This window comes from Neoarius graeffei, chromosome 10 (assembly GCF_027579695.1).
Source record: "Neoarius graeffei isolate fNeoGra1 chromosome 10, fNeoGra1.pri, whole genome shotgun sequence".
Lineage (NCBI taxonomy): Eukaryota > Metazoa > Chordata > Actinopteri > Siluriformes > Ariidae > Neoarius > Neoarius graeffei.
Genome location: NC_083578.1, coordinates 10,121,460 through 10,136,234, shown reverse-complemented (window position 1 = coordinate 10,136,234; position 14,775 = coordinate 10,121,460). Strand labels below are relative to the sequence as shown.

General features: G+C 42.4%; 1 protein-coding gene across 5 annotated transcripts in view; it reads left to right on the top strand.

Annotated features, from left to right (window-relative positions):
• The window catches only part of ncor2 (nuclear receptor corepressor 2), a 249,351-nt gene that overhangs the window by 56,750 nt on the left and 177,826 nt on the right, over positions 1-14,775 (top strand). The window lies entirely within an intron of this gene.

The window sequence follows — 14,775 nt, the reverse complement described above, 5'->3', positions numbered from 1 at the left end:
AACGTTTATGTCCCTCAATATGCTTGCGCAGGTTGGCGTTTTTGAACGCTGTGATTTGGTTCGTTTTCAGCAAGCATTTAAAACGAAATGAATCTTTAATCCTTTCTGAAAACTGAAACATGGGTTCATGGGCCATGAGTGCGTGCATTCTGCAGAAGAACCGCCTCCTTCCGTTCTGCCATCAACTGATCGTGTTAAATAACGCTGCTGAGAAATCACTGGACTTGATTTTATACAGTCTATGGATGTGACGCGACCCTAGTGATTACTGATCGGCCGTCTCAGTGTCACCTGCGAATAAAACCAACCATGTTTTAGAAAAGAAAAAACATCCTTTCAAAGCTGTTTCATAGTAACGAGGAGCCTGATAGAAATGTAGTGGAGTGAAAAGTACGATATTTATCTTTCAAATGTAGTGAAGTTAAAGTCAGAAGTTTCACAAAAAAAATACTCGAGTAAAGTACAGATACTCAAAAAATGTACTTAAGTACAGTACTCAAGTAAATGTACTTCGTTACGGTCCACCTCTGCAACGTGTACACACACACGTGAGATTTGTATTGCGAATTTCTCACTTTTATGTAAATTAGAAATGATGCTTCAAATCCCAACGGTTCCTCGGACGAATCCTACGTCTCGTGCAGTCCGACTTTTCTTCACTTCCCCTCTCACAACTTTTAACTCTTCCCTGCAGTTACTTTCTGGAACGTGTTCTCCGTCCTCCTCGCCACTGTTCTGCTCCAAGCTCGGCTGAGGATCATTTTAGTCTTGCTGGACGATTAGTTAGGGCTGGACGATATATTATGAATATGGTGATAAATTATGTCACGATACATTTTTCTGCGATATCATACATATCATGATTTGAATTTTGGTTTTAAATAATTGGAACCAGCTCATCTTGTTTTGTATTTTTTTTATATTTAAGTACAAGAATTTTTTAATTTTTTTGGGTCAATATATTTTTGTATTATTAAATATTGTAAACATCTCTCATGATATCTGGTGACCTCGCCCAGCCCTGTCCGGATGGATACGCGACTGTGATTTTTATTTTTTTTTTTTCTGTACAGATGCTGCCTTGCATTGGGAATACAGATGTTTAACTGCTGCTTCCTGCTGTATTTAGTTTGGTAGCACACATCGGTGATGCTCTGCCAGATATTAAACACTTTTTAAATATGCTTTAAAAGAAACAGTCAAACCATAAACTTTGTCTAGATGGTAAAACAAACCTCTTGGGAAAGCATTTTCATTAAGAGTCATTAAGAAAAGCGAGAGATCACAGGCTGATTAAAGCAGCCGTTATAACATTAGCTAGACTTATAAAGCATTATTTACAACCCCGATTCCAAAAAAGTTGGGACAAAGTACAAATTGTAAATAAAAACGGAATGCAATGATGTGGAAGTTTCAAAATTCCATATTTTATTCAGAACATAGATGACATATCAAATGTTTAAACTGAGAAAATGTATCATTTAAAGAGAAAAATTAGGTGATTTTTTTTTTTTTTTTTTTTTTTTTAAATTTCATAACACATCTCAAAGTTGGGACAAGGCCATGTTTCCCACTGTGAGACATCCCCTTTTCTCTTTACAACAGTCTGTAAACGTCTGGGGACTGAGGAGACAAGTTGCTCAAGTTTAGGGATAGGAATGTTAACCCATTCTTGTCTAATGTAGGATTCTAGTTGCTCAACTGTCTTAGGTCTTTTTTTGTCGTATCTTCCGTTTTATGATGCGCCAAATGTTTTCTATGGGTGAAAGATCTGGACTGCAGGCTGGCCAGTTCAGTACCCGGACCCTTCTTCTACGCAGCCATGATGCTGTAATTGATGCAGTATGTGGTTTGGCATTGCCATGTTGGAAAATGCAAGGTCTTCCCTGAAAGAGACGTCGTCTGGATGGGAGCATATGTTGCTCTAGAACCTGGATATACCTTTCAGCATTGATGGTGTCTTTCCAGATGTGTAAGCTGCCCATGCCACACGCACTAATGCAACCCCATACCATCAGAGATGCAGGCTTCTGAACTGAGCGCTGATAACAACTCGGGTCGTCCTTCTCCTCTTTAGTCCGAATGACACGGCGTCCCTGATTTCCATAAAGAACTTCACATTTTGATTCGTCTGACCACAGAACAGTTTTCCACTTTGCCACAGTCCATTTTAAATGAGCCTTGGCCCAGAGAAGACGTCTGTGCTTCTGGATCATGTTTAGATACGGCTTCTTCTTTGAACTATAGAGTTTTAGCTGGCGACGGTGGATGGCACGGTGAATTGTGTTCACAGATAATGTTCTCTGGAAATATTCCTGAGCCCATTTTGTGATTTCCAATACAGAAGCATGCCTGTATGTGACGCAGTGCCGTCTAAGGGCCCGAAGATCACGGGCACCCAGTATGGTTTTCCGGCCTTGACCCTTACGCGCAGAGATTCTTCCAGATTCTCTGAATCTTTTGATGATGATATGCACTGTAGATGATGATATGTTCAAACTCTTTGCAATTTTACACTGTCGAACTCCTTTCTGATATTGCTCCACCATTTGTCGGCGCAGAATTAGGGGGATTGGTGATCCTCTTCCCATCTTTACTTCTGAGAGCTGCTGCCACTCCAAGATGCTCTTTTTATACCCAGTCATGTTAATGACCTATTGCCAATTGACCTAATGAGTTGCAATTTGGTCCTCCAGCTGTTCCTTTTTTGTACCTTTAACTTTTCCAGCCTCTTATTGCCCCTGTCCCAACTTTTTTCTTTTGCTTCTAATACAAATTTTATTAACAATCTATACATCATTAGAAACAGCATACACAGTAGATTCTACTTCTCGAGGTGTCCTCCTCCGACTGACATGACCGCCTCCAGACGACTGCGGAAAACTTGACAAGTCTTCTTGATGTAGGATGCCGTCATCCAGTTCCAAGATCTCAGAACAGACCTCTGCAAGGCTGGTACAGAAGGGTGGGGCTTCTTACAGGCACTATCCTCCACAGTTGCCCAGATACTATAATCCAGTGAATTAAGATCTGGACTCTGTGGAGGCCACATATCCTTGGGCCAGAATGCCTCCAGGTTGGCATTCAACCATTCTTGGGTCCTCTTGGAAGTGTGAGCAGGGGCACCGTCTCGTTGGAACACATTCCCATCAGGGTAGTTGGTCTGGATCCATGGCTTGACTTTTTTTTTCTGCAGAATGTCCAGATATCCCTCAGTGTTGATGCGTATAGCCGAGGGAATGAAAACTGGAGGCATCTTCTTGCCATCAGAGGAGATGAGACCAAAAACCATGACTGAAGCTGGGTGCTTTGTAGTGTTGGCATACTTTACAGCATCAGGTACATCTGTGGGATCACCTCCAATCCATCGGTTGTTACTTCGGTTTGATATGGCATTGACAGTGAAGATCTTTTCATCTGAGAACAAGATCGCACGACCTGGCGCAGCATGCTTGATGTTGTTCAACAATGCCTTGGACCGTTTTCACCCTAGTCTGGCTAACGCGACTGCAAAGCTCTACGAGCTATTGGTCTGGCCAAGATATTCAGCCCAACTGTTTCCCAAAGCGCGTGGTTGACCCGCCTCCCTGAAATGCCTCAGTTTGCTACTGGTCGAAGCCAGAAAAGGCTGTGATGAAGCTTAAACCAATCACATCACTCTTTCCTCTGACGTATGTGACTCGACGATAGGATTCTCGCTGAGCCCCATTGATTTGGCTACTAGCGGGGCTAACTGGTAGATTAAACTCTTACCGAAGCCGGTCGGGAGCAAGGCGAAAACGTCCTTCCTTTCAATAAATACCTCCAGGGCTGCTCTTTGCTCCGTTTTCAATGAGAACTTCCCGTTGAATGCTTTCAATACAGCATGATTCTGTAAACAATCTATGGCTTCCGGTCGCAGTTCGACTACGTCACTGCCTTGAACACGCCTCTACCCAGGGCCGTTGGAGATGCTCAAAGTTGATTGGCTCCCGATTTTTCGGGAGCTTGGAAGAGCTGGAGATAGCTTGCCTGGCCAGACTAAGCTTGCAACAGGCCCTCGTGTTGCGTCACACTTAGGATGGGCGGGCCCAGGCTATTTTCACCCTACTTTCTCTTTGAGCTTTAGTAAGAAGTGGAACCTTCACCCTGGCCCTGGACTTCATGTTAAGGTCATTTCTTGACAAGTCGTTGCATTGAGGAAGGACTGACATCAAGCTCAGAAGCCATTTTTCTCATGGACCTGAAAGGATTGGACTTGATTCGTCGTTTAACCTTGTTAATCATGTGTTTTGTCCGTACAGACCGAGGGCGACCAGATCCAGGCTTTCTTTTGGCTGTTCCAGTGCGTTCTAACTTGTTTTTAATTTTGTACACTGCGCATCTTGATATTCCCAGCTGTGTTGCAATCTCAGTAGGAGACAGTCCGGCACGCAGTAATTCAGGCACGACAGAAGTTTTCTTCGTTTTCAAACGAAGCACATGTAGTTGAGTGGAATTAGGAGTTCTACAGCAATCATTGGAGCGTTGAACAAAGTTAAAGAGACCTAAATTGGTGTTTATACAAGCAATCAACCAAGTGTAAACTTAATTTTTTTTGGGGGGGTCACCCTTAGTGTGGTGTTTAATTTGTATAAAAGCTATGTGTTGAGGATGTCACAATATATCATGCAGTCATAAATCGCAGGATTGAAATAAAGAATTGATTGTGTGATTATTAGGCTAGTATCACTGGGCTGCGACAGCTTGCGGCAAATTGCGAACGTCATTCACGAGAGAGTTTCAAAAGTGTCTTGAAACATTGGCGGGGCTTCTCAATTTCCTCGCATGAGTCGCAAAGTGTCGCTCTTTCGTCGCTGAAATTTTGAACGTGTTCAAAAAATTAGTACGACAAAATTTCTCTCAAAATAGCCGCAAATGCGTCGCTGGTGTCGCAAAGCCGTCGCGAACCCTTCTCAAGTCAGTTTCCGTGAGGCTTCCTGTACTTCCCTGCCTGCCGAGGGAAAGCCGGGCTGCGACGGCCTGCGACTAGTTGGAGACCCAACAATTGCGGTAAAATATGCGAATATCGATTCAGTGTGATTCCAAGTGCAAATTGTCACTAATTCGCATGTTTTATCGCAATTGTTGTGTCTCCAACTAGTCGCGGGCTGTTGCAGCCCAGTGAGATGCTACCCTTAGGTTTTTTTTTTTTGTTTTCCCCGAGCTGTAATTGTGGTGTTTGGACAATAATGTATAATCGCAACAAGGAATGCGCATGACTTCAGTGTAGGCGGAAGTAACACAACAGCAGCGATCTTTATTAGCCCTTTATTAGCGTTTATGTTTTTTGAATAGAGATTTTTCAGAACAAGTTTTAGTAAAATACACTGAGGGTACTGGCAACCTGAGATGACCCTAGATGGCTAAAAATGCCTGGTTATCAGATTTAAGGGAAGTGTTGGCTATGTAAGGTCAGACGTTTACAGTACACAGCACTAATGCTGCAGAAATGCACAAAAATAAATCCTAAAATGGAAAGGAGCTGTTGTGTGATTTATTGACTGTACAAATGAGTAGATTTCACACGAAATCTGAGCTCTTTCTTTTTACAGACTGCTGAAAGGAAAAGAAAATGGAGGCGGTACAAATGTTCATAAAGGTTCATTAAGAAAAGGCCCATTTGTTAAGTTTTTACATTATTATCCCCCGCTAGCCGAAAGGCCCGAAGGGGATTACTTCGTGGTGATTTCCGTCTGTCCGTCCCGGGAAGGGTGCTCGCCTTCGGAAATGGACTCCTCTCACGATTTTTGAAGGAATTTAACGAAACTTGGCAGGATTCCTTGTTATATGTCAGTAATACGCATATTGTAATTTTGTTAAATTGGGTCACATTTTACTAGAGTTACAGTCCTTGATTAACAAAATTATACCTTGACAATTTCATGAGGGGCGGCACGGTGGTGTAGTGGTTAGCGCTGTCGCCTCACAGCAAGAAGGTCCTGGGTTCGAGCCCCGTGGCCGACGAGGGCTTTTCTGTGCGGAGTTTGCATGTTCTCCCCGTGTCCGCGTGGGTTTCCTCCGGGTGCTCCGGTTTCCCCCACAGTCCAAAGACATGCAGGTTAGGTTAACTGGTGACTCTAAATTGACCGTAGGTGTGAATGTGAGTGTGAATGGTTGTCTGTGTCTATGTGTCGGCCCTGTGATGACCTGGCGACTTGTCCAGGGTGTACCCCGCCTTTCGCCCGTAGTCAGCTGGGATAGGCTCCAGCTTGCCTGCGACCCTGTAGAAGGATAAAGCGGCTAGAGATAATGAATGAATGAATGAATTAATTTCATGAGGTGGGTTTTTTTTTTCATTCTGAAATCAACTCCTCTCACAATTTGTGGAGGAATTTCACCAAACTTGGTAAAAGACATCATTGTATGCGTATTGTTATTTCGTTCAATTCGGTTGCGTTTTACCAGAGTTACAGCCCTTGATTTAACAAAATTATACTTTGACAATTTTACAAAGGTGCGTTTTCCTTCTGAAATCAACTCCTCTCTCAATTTTTGGACGAATTTCTCGAAGCTTGACAAAAGGCTGTGTTATACGACGGTAATACGGATATATTGCGATTTAATTTTGTTTGTGAAAATTTTCCCAGAGTTTTGACCCATGATTAAATAACTTGGACAATTTCATGAGGGTCGACATTCTTCTGAAATCAACTTTGCTCAGAATTTGTGGTGGAATTTCACCAAACTTGGCAGAAGGCTTTGTTATATGACAGTTATACGCATATTGAAATTTCATTTAATTTGGGCAGATTTTATTAGAGTTATGCCCTTGATTATTAACAAACTTGTACTTTGGGAATTTCATCAAGGTGTGCGTGCTTTCTGAAATCAACTTCCCTCAGGATTTTTATCCCCCGTTGGCCGAAAGGCCCAAAGGGGGATTATGTCATGGCGATGTCCGTCTGTCCATCCCGGGAAGAGCACTCACCTTCTGAAATCAACTCCTCTCACAGTTTTTGGATGAATTTCATGAAACTTCACAGGATTCTTTGTTATATTTCGGTAATGCGCATATTGCAATTTCATTCAATTCAGTCGCATTTTACCGGAGTTATGGCCGAGCTGCCAGCAGAGGATATTAATAAAATGAATCGCGACTCGAATTGTGAACTGGGTGAATCAAAAACCTGGAAAAATGCACGGTCCTGGAAAATCAGTGTGTTAAGCATTTTTCTTGTTGAAGCAGATTAGCAGTGTGCGCTGAAAAATCGATTCAAATCAAAAAGGGAAACTTGAGGCGAGAGAGAGAGAGGGAAAAGGTTGGATATTCACAGCTGAATTGGAGATTGGAGCTCGTCGATGGAGTGTCTGTTCAACGTCAAGTCAAAAATAAACCCCACCAAAACCACACGGGAAAACGACACACACACACACACACACACACACACACACACACACACACACACACACACACCTGCTCCCTGTTTGTTTTAGTGGTAAGACGAGAGGGTGCTGGGCGATCTCCAGTTGTTGAGCTGATTTCCTTTTATTTATTTTTTTAGATTTAAGTCACCATTTAAAAAAAAAAAAAAAAGACCCCGGGAATGTGGTGTGAGCTCGGTGTTTACATAATGTGTTAGGAGTGTAGCGTATCCATGACTTTTTAGAGTTCACCATTCAGATGGAGAGTATTTCTAGACGCCTTTCCTCTTTGTACTGATTTATCCCTGAGACGGCCAGCGGCGCCTGAACGAGACCGGATCGCTCGGAGAACGTATGTGTACGAGCTCTCCTTCAGCCCTCATTCACTCTTCCATCTCGTATTCAGTGATGCACAGTTTCAGATCCTTGCATAAGCATTATGTAAGAGCCACCACACACACGCACACAGTGCCTGAGTGTGTGTGTGTGTCTTTCCTCCAGCTACGTAGTTCAGGGACAGATCGGGAACTCCACTGCTAAATACAGCACCATCTCTGGCAAAGAGCGGCAGTTATTTATTTACAGTTTCACCCGTGATCTGTAAAACCTGCTCAAAGTTCACCTTGACCATCGAGAAACGACTCTGCGCTGACTGTTTAGTTCATCCTTATGTTTGATGTAATAATTTAAGTTATTCCACGAAATCAGGGCGGCACGGTGGTGTAGTGGTTAGCACTGTCGCCTCACAGCAAGAAGGTCCGGGTTCGAGCCCCGTGGCTGGCGAGGGCCTTTCTGTGTGGAGTTTGCATGTTCTCCCCGTGTCCGCGTGGGTTTCCTCCGGGTGCTCCGGTTTCCCCCACAGTCCAAAGACATGCAGGTTAGGTTAACTGGTGACTCTAAATTGAGCGTAGGTGTGAATGTGAGTGTGAATGGTTGTCTGTGTCTATGTGTCAGCCCTGTGATGACCTGGCGACTTGTCCAGGGTGTACCCCGCCTTTCGCCCGTAGTCAGCTGGGATAGGCTCCAGCTTGCCTGCGACCCTGTAGAACAGGATAAAGCGGCTACAGATAATGACATGAGATGAGATTCCACGAAATCAAGTCATACATGAGCTGATCGTGGTTATAAGCCATGTACGACCAGATTGAGTGGAATAACTGTTTGTTTTATTCTGTCCACGTTCACTGGATTTTGAGAAACGGAGGATTTTTTTTTTTTTTTGAAATTCGATAAGTAAAAACTTTTATACAAAACGTCCGACAAACTCATTTCCGCTTAGAATGTGAACAAACTGGCAGCGAAATGACAGGAGCAATTTGTGAAAAATGTGGTAATAATGCTTGCTTGAAGGGGAAAAAAAATAAGAGGCGTTCTTACCATCAAATACTTTTTATTCCATATTTGGTTGCTGGTTTTTTTTTTTTTTTTTTTTCTTGAGGTTTTGTTTTCGAGTAGTTTTTATTTCGTCTTCGGTTGGTTCAGCAACATGCTCTGCCATTTTGTTTTTCTCTACTCATCACACCTGGATCACCGCACAGGCTTCATATGGCTTCAGCCTAGGGGCCCCCACGCCCCCCGCCTCGCAGGGGGGCCCCCAATTGGTCAAAAGAAAAAAAAAACCTTCATATTCATTGGCTCAAAATGAATATTTACCGTATTTTCTGGACTATAGAGCGCACCTGTATATAAGCCGCATCCGCTCTATTTTTAAAAAAAAATTTAAAAAAAGATATACAAGCCGCACCGGGCTATAAGCCGCAGATATCTATGTTGAAAAATTAGATATTTACTGCATGTACAGAACGATTTTGTACTGTAAATGTACATGTATGTACCTGAACAGATTCTTTCCGAACAGTGCCTTTTAACACGGCAGCAACTTTGCTGATTAAAACGGAACAGAGCCAAGAGAAAATAACCGGTATTTATTTACCTTCATTTCTCCTGTTTGAAACCACAAGTCACTTTAATCATCTTTGCTGGATTTGAAAATAATTACCAGTTAGTAATTTGTCGTGCGTGTTCTATCTGCTAAAGATCTGCTAATTCTTCTTTGCATTGATTTTTCGTCTATCTTATTTTTGATTCTACTTCCGGTTAGAGCGCCCCTAGCGGTGGAAGAAAAATCCACAGAATAGCCGCACCTTTGTATAAGCCGCATGGTTCAAAACCTAGGAAAAAAGTAACGGCTTATAGTCCAGAAAATACGGTAAATAAACGGATGCTGATTGGGTGAGGCAAATCCACCTTCCATATATAAACGTTAGACGTCACGCACGACGTCACTCCACAGTTGAACAGTGAACGTGTGACAGAAAATACGAGAGCGGTGCTCAAAAGCGCAAGGCGCAACGGCAAAAAGCCCAACGTGACAGCTCTATTGAGCTTTTTGAGCTTTATAAAATTTCATTTTGAGCTTGATAAAAAAAAAAAACTTTAAAATGTAGAAAATAGACAGTTCTTTACAGGTAGATGGGATAAGATGGTGGTGGCTGGGGGGCGGCCTACAGCAACTTGTAGCCTAGGGGCCCCTGGCCATGTTAATCCGGCCCTGCTACTCATGGCATATGAGCTGATAGCCTAGTAGTAAAGTAGCCAATCGGAGCACACGATTGCTCATATCCAGTGAAATGTGGATAGTATTTATTTATTTTTAATCCAAAGTGATTAGCGTTAAGGGGTTTTGGGTGGTGGTTTGTCTTAGGGCTGGGCAATATGATGTATAACCTCAACATCATGATCAGTTATTTCATGATGCGCTTATCTTTTTTGTTATTACAATTATTTTGCACAAACTCTGGTATTGGATCTTTTTTGAATTTGCTTTTAAAGTTGTTCCCTGCTTTCTGGTGTTGGGTTTTCTCTATAATTTGTTCACCTGCTAATCAGCTAGCTCTAACCTAAAGGCGTGGACCTGTGCTTCTGCTGAGACGCATGGAGCCAGCTGTTGATTGAAGCAAAGCGCTATCCGCCCTCTCCCGCATACACGACGGCGAACGCTCTCGTTTTGTTGCGCTAGTTGCTCCACGCTTAACAGAAGTGCACCAGAGTCATACCTGCAAACTTGTCGCTTTTTGGTGACAGTCACCTTTTTCATTGTCAATTGGGTCATTCACGTGAATCGTGTAGAACCGGAGAGGTTTTTTTTGGGGGGGCGGCATCTGGGCCGATCGTAATCTCAACTGAGCTCGCGCCTGTCAAGAGAGGGGGGGTGGGCTTGCTGCCATGTTATAGGCCATTATTGGACAATTCTTATAATTGACATTTTTTCTGGACCAATCGGAATCTCAGCCTTTGCCTCAGGATCTTGAAACACACTGCCATCTATGTTCGCGCTTGTTAAGAGACCCCTGAACCTAGTGTGGAAACTCTGATGGTAATTGAAGGCAAGTCAGCCTTTTTGGAGCTAAAACAACAGATATTTGTTTGCTAAAGCATGTTTCACAATTGGATCACGATCAGAAGCGACCAAACATTCGTGCGACCGATACATTTTCATATTGATCGTTAACTGTTGCCGAAATAATCGCATATGAAAAAGTAGTCGTGCAAAACCTGCACGTCTAAAGCGACCGTTGTGCAATGCAAAAGCATGAAATCTTGCGATATATCTTGCGACTGTTGTACAATGAAAGCAGGTGTTGTAAGATGGTGCGATAGGGTGGCGCGAATCATCTGGTAATTGGACGATTGAACGCGCGGCGCTCGTGCAATTAACAAATCCATGGTACGAGTGCACGTACGAGTCAGGTTAGAGTCGACGACGACGGATAAGTAATGCCAGCACGCCCAAACGTCTTCGCTGGAGTTCTTGGAGTTGTACTCGGACATTCAGCAATCCCAATAGACGGCGAGGAGGTATTGGTGCAGCAGCATCCATGGTCAGTGGTGGTCTGAAGCAGCTGACTATACAGAGTTTATATACTAGTGACAAAGCGTGGCAAATTGAAGCTGATAAATCGCGCACTGATAGTAAAACATTGCAAGATTACATAAAATGTTGCGCAACAGTCTCATTGTTGCAAAACAGACGCACAGGGAGCTGCGATTCATCCTATGATCTTTAAAACTCGTGCATCAATATTCATTTTCATTATTCATGCAAAACATACTGAAAAATAGTGTTTTTCAGTTTCCCTCCATGGTGTTTGCGTGCGTAAGAGTGTTTGTGAAGCCCTTGTCCAGGCTAGAGAAGGAAAAAATAAATGTTTTTCATTATAATATAATTTGTGTTTTGGTTCTTTTATTGTTTTCTTATTTCTTAACACTTACTTGAGTTCAGTGTCGGCGTCACCATTATCCGCACCCCCCCGGACACTGTCACCTTTTTTTCTCTGACGAGTTTGCAGGTATGCAGAGTGTAGCGTCTTTGTTAGTTTGCTGTTGAGAAACTCGTCTCTTTTTAAAAAAAAAAAAAAAAGTTTAAAAAAGGGCGGGGATATAAAGAGAACCAAGTGACCTGTATCTCCGCCCTTGGTATCGCTTACTGGTGGCTGAAAACCAGTGTGTTTGACCCGACGAAGATGCGGTGTTGATGTGAGCGCGATTATTATGAAGCATGGTGGTGTTAGCATGACATGATGTCAACAACAGCATATTATTTCCTGCATTTTCTCCACGTTTTAGTCGTTACCAGATTCGACCTTCTTCCTCTGGATCTGAACATGAACTCAGTAATGGCATGATATGATACGATATTAGTATCGTGATCCATTGTGTTACGATAAACTGATCGTAGATGTGCATCATATCATAATGTCTTTAGGTGTGTAATTCGAACTCGCGCTGTCTGGACAGTAGGGGTGAGCGCTTTTCTGTTGCACCGTTCAGGAAGCAGTGAAAAATGTTATTTAATGGGCGCGTCGTGGCTCGGGTGGATGGGGCGCCATGCCGTGGGTCCAGGGACCCGGGTTCGATTCCGGCCCGAGGTCATTTCCCGATCCCTCCCCGTCTCTCTCCCGCTCGTTTCCTGTCTCTGCACGGTCCTATCCAATAAAGGTGAAAAAAAGCCCAAAAAAAATCTTAAAAAAAAAAAGTTATTTAATGAAACTCGAATGCAATTTTTAAATGATTAATCCTGCTTCTGGATTTCGTTCTAATGGTGTTGGTTTTCTACACGCGTGAGCGCGTAAAAAAAAATTTCAGTGCTTCAGGATTGTTTCTGTTTCCTGCATAAAGTACATAGAGGCGAGTGGAGGGTCTGCTCTTACCTTATCGCGCCTTATCTCGTCTCAGTTTAAGCTGCGTGTGTAAGGGTGAGAGATAAAATCCCTTTCAACTGGTGTGTGTTGCAGAAAAAGGTGCAGAGGAAGCTGTAGGGGATTAAACAAAAGCGCATTTGAATGTTTGGTCACTTGGAGCAAAAAAATGCACGTCGTCATTCCAGCTAAGAACCAGTTACTCACGAGGAATTAATTTCTGTCAGACGTTCACGTGAAGGTGAAGAAGAATGTGAAACCTCGCGGTTTATTATATTATGACGCCCTTGTGATCTTTGCTTGAGAAAATGGCAGCTTCGTCTTTGTGATCCGTGTGTGTGTGTGTGGCACAACGGCTCATTTATATCGCACCTGAACTCTCGACACTGTCACAGCACTGAGTGTAGATTTAGGATGGAGGGAGAGCTGGGGAGAGGGGTCGAGAGCGCTGGAGAGAAATGTAAAGAAGGAGAGAGGATGGATACAGAGAGAAAGAGGGAGGGAGAGATAAACGTATAAGGGGTGTTCACACGGCAACTTTTACTCCGGTGTAGCGCCGGGGTTGCCCCGGTAGAGCGTTCACACAGTACAAAGTTATACCGGTGTCGCCCCTGAAAGCTGCTTAAACCGGTGCAAATCTAACCCTGCTCGGGAGGTGGTTTAAGAAATTTACTCCGGAGTAAATGCTAGTTTGCGGGGCAGCACCGATATAAAACGGGACGTCTGAACGCTACAGGGGTCGACTCGCGACGCATGAGGAGAGTTGATTACATACATTTGCATCCTGGTATTTTGCGCTTCCAAAATGACGAATATCAACAACAACAGAACTGCGTGTCTTCCAGTGTTGCTAGATTGGGCGGTTTTAAGTGCATTTTGGCGGATTTTGAACATATTTTGGGCTGGAAAACGTCAGCAGTATCTGGCAACACTGGCGTCTTCATCCACATTGTTTTCCCGGCGCTTGGTGATGCCATGACAACCGGGAAAAGGAAGTACATTTTCACGCATGCGCATATGGGTCAGTCCATGAAATGGGGTTACCAAAATGTGACATAGAGGGAGTCACTTAAAACAATTTACAACTGAAAACCACTTTTATTTCCATGAAGCATTGACCATATAAGAAAATATAACATAGTTGTTAAGATAACTCCTGCTCTACAATGTATGATAAAATCCATAAATATTTACCCGGTTGCTAATGTAACAAGGACACGAACAAGCTTTTAAAAATAAAGGAAAAATATTGATAAAATCAATTTTTTGCTTTTATTTGCTTACTTTAAACATTAACACTGAATAAGAATTCATTAGAAATATTAGTTCAACATCATAAACACTGAAAATATGAAATACCAGTATTTCACAAACTTCATGAAATCTCTTTAAGATCTGAACAATAACAACAGTCATTAACAGGAAACAGTTTCATCCTATATGGGGTAAATGAGATTATTGAATTCATTACTTTACTTAGTCACACTTCTATCTGCACTTCTCTAGAGCACGTGTTGTGGTGTGTGAGATCCCGCGAGAAGTTCTCTCGCGTCAGTTCAGCTGACCTAGATTGAGTAAATAGGTCTCGCAGGTTGTGAACGAACCAGGAAGTGAGTGGACGCCAAGTTAGGATGCGAGAAAAAACATCGATAATTTCTTTAATTGCCGTTTGTTTCAATTTCTTTCTACCTACATCATTTTATAGTATATTCTTCTTTATATTAAAAACATCAATCATGATTTCAACTTGTTTTATCATTTTTTATAAGCCTGGTTTCTAACGTAACGCGGTAGGACATCACAATGTTACGTTCACAACCTATTTTTAGTGGATGAATTCGAAGCTAAATAGTTTATAGAACCTTCTTAACTTTATTATGTGAGTGTAAAACTAAATTGCAAGTACCATGAAACTAATTTTATTGAAATTCTCAAAGTAATGAAGGTTTATTTAAGCTCAAAGTCAGCAAATATTCCATGTCACCAAAAAACGTGTCATCCGTGTCCAGTCGCAGGGGAAGAAAATGTTTCGCATTTCTTTATTTCAGAAGAAAACTTCATTTTTTTTAATTTATTTATTTCTTCAAACAATATTTATGGATAATCTGCTAAATATTTCTTTAAATCATGGAAATTAAAGATGAAATGATTATGTAAACCCGGACCAATGAAAAGTAACATCATTTCATGGACT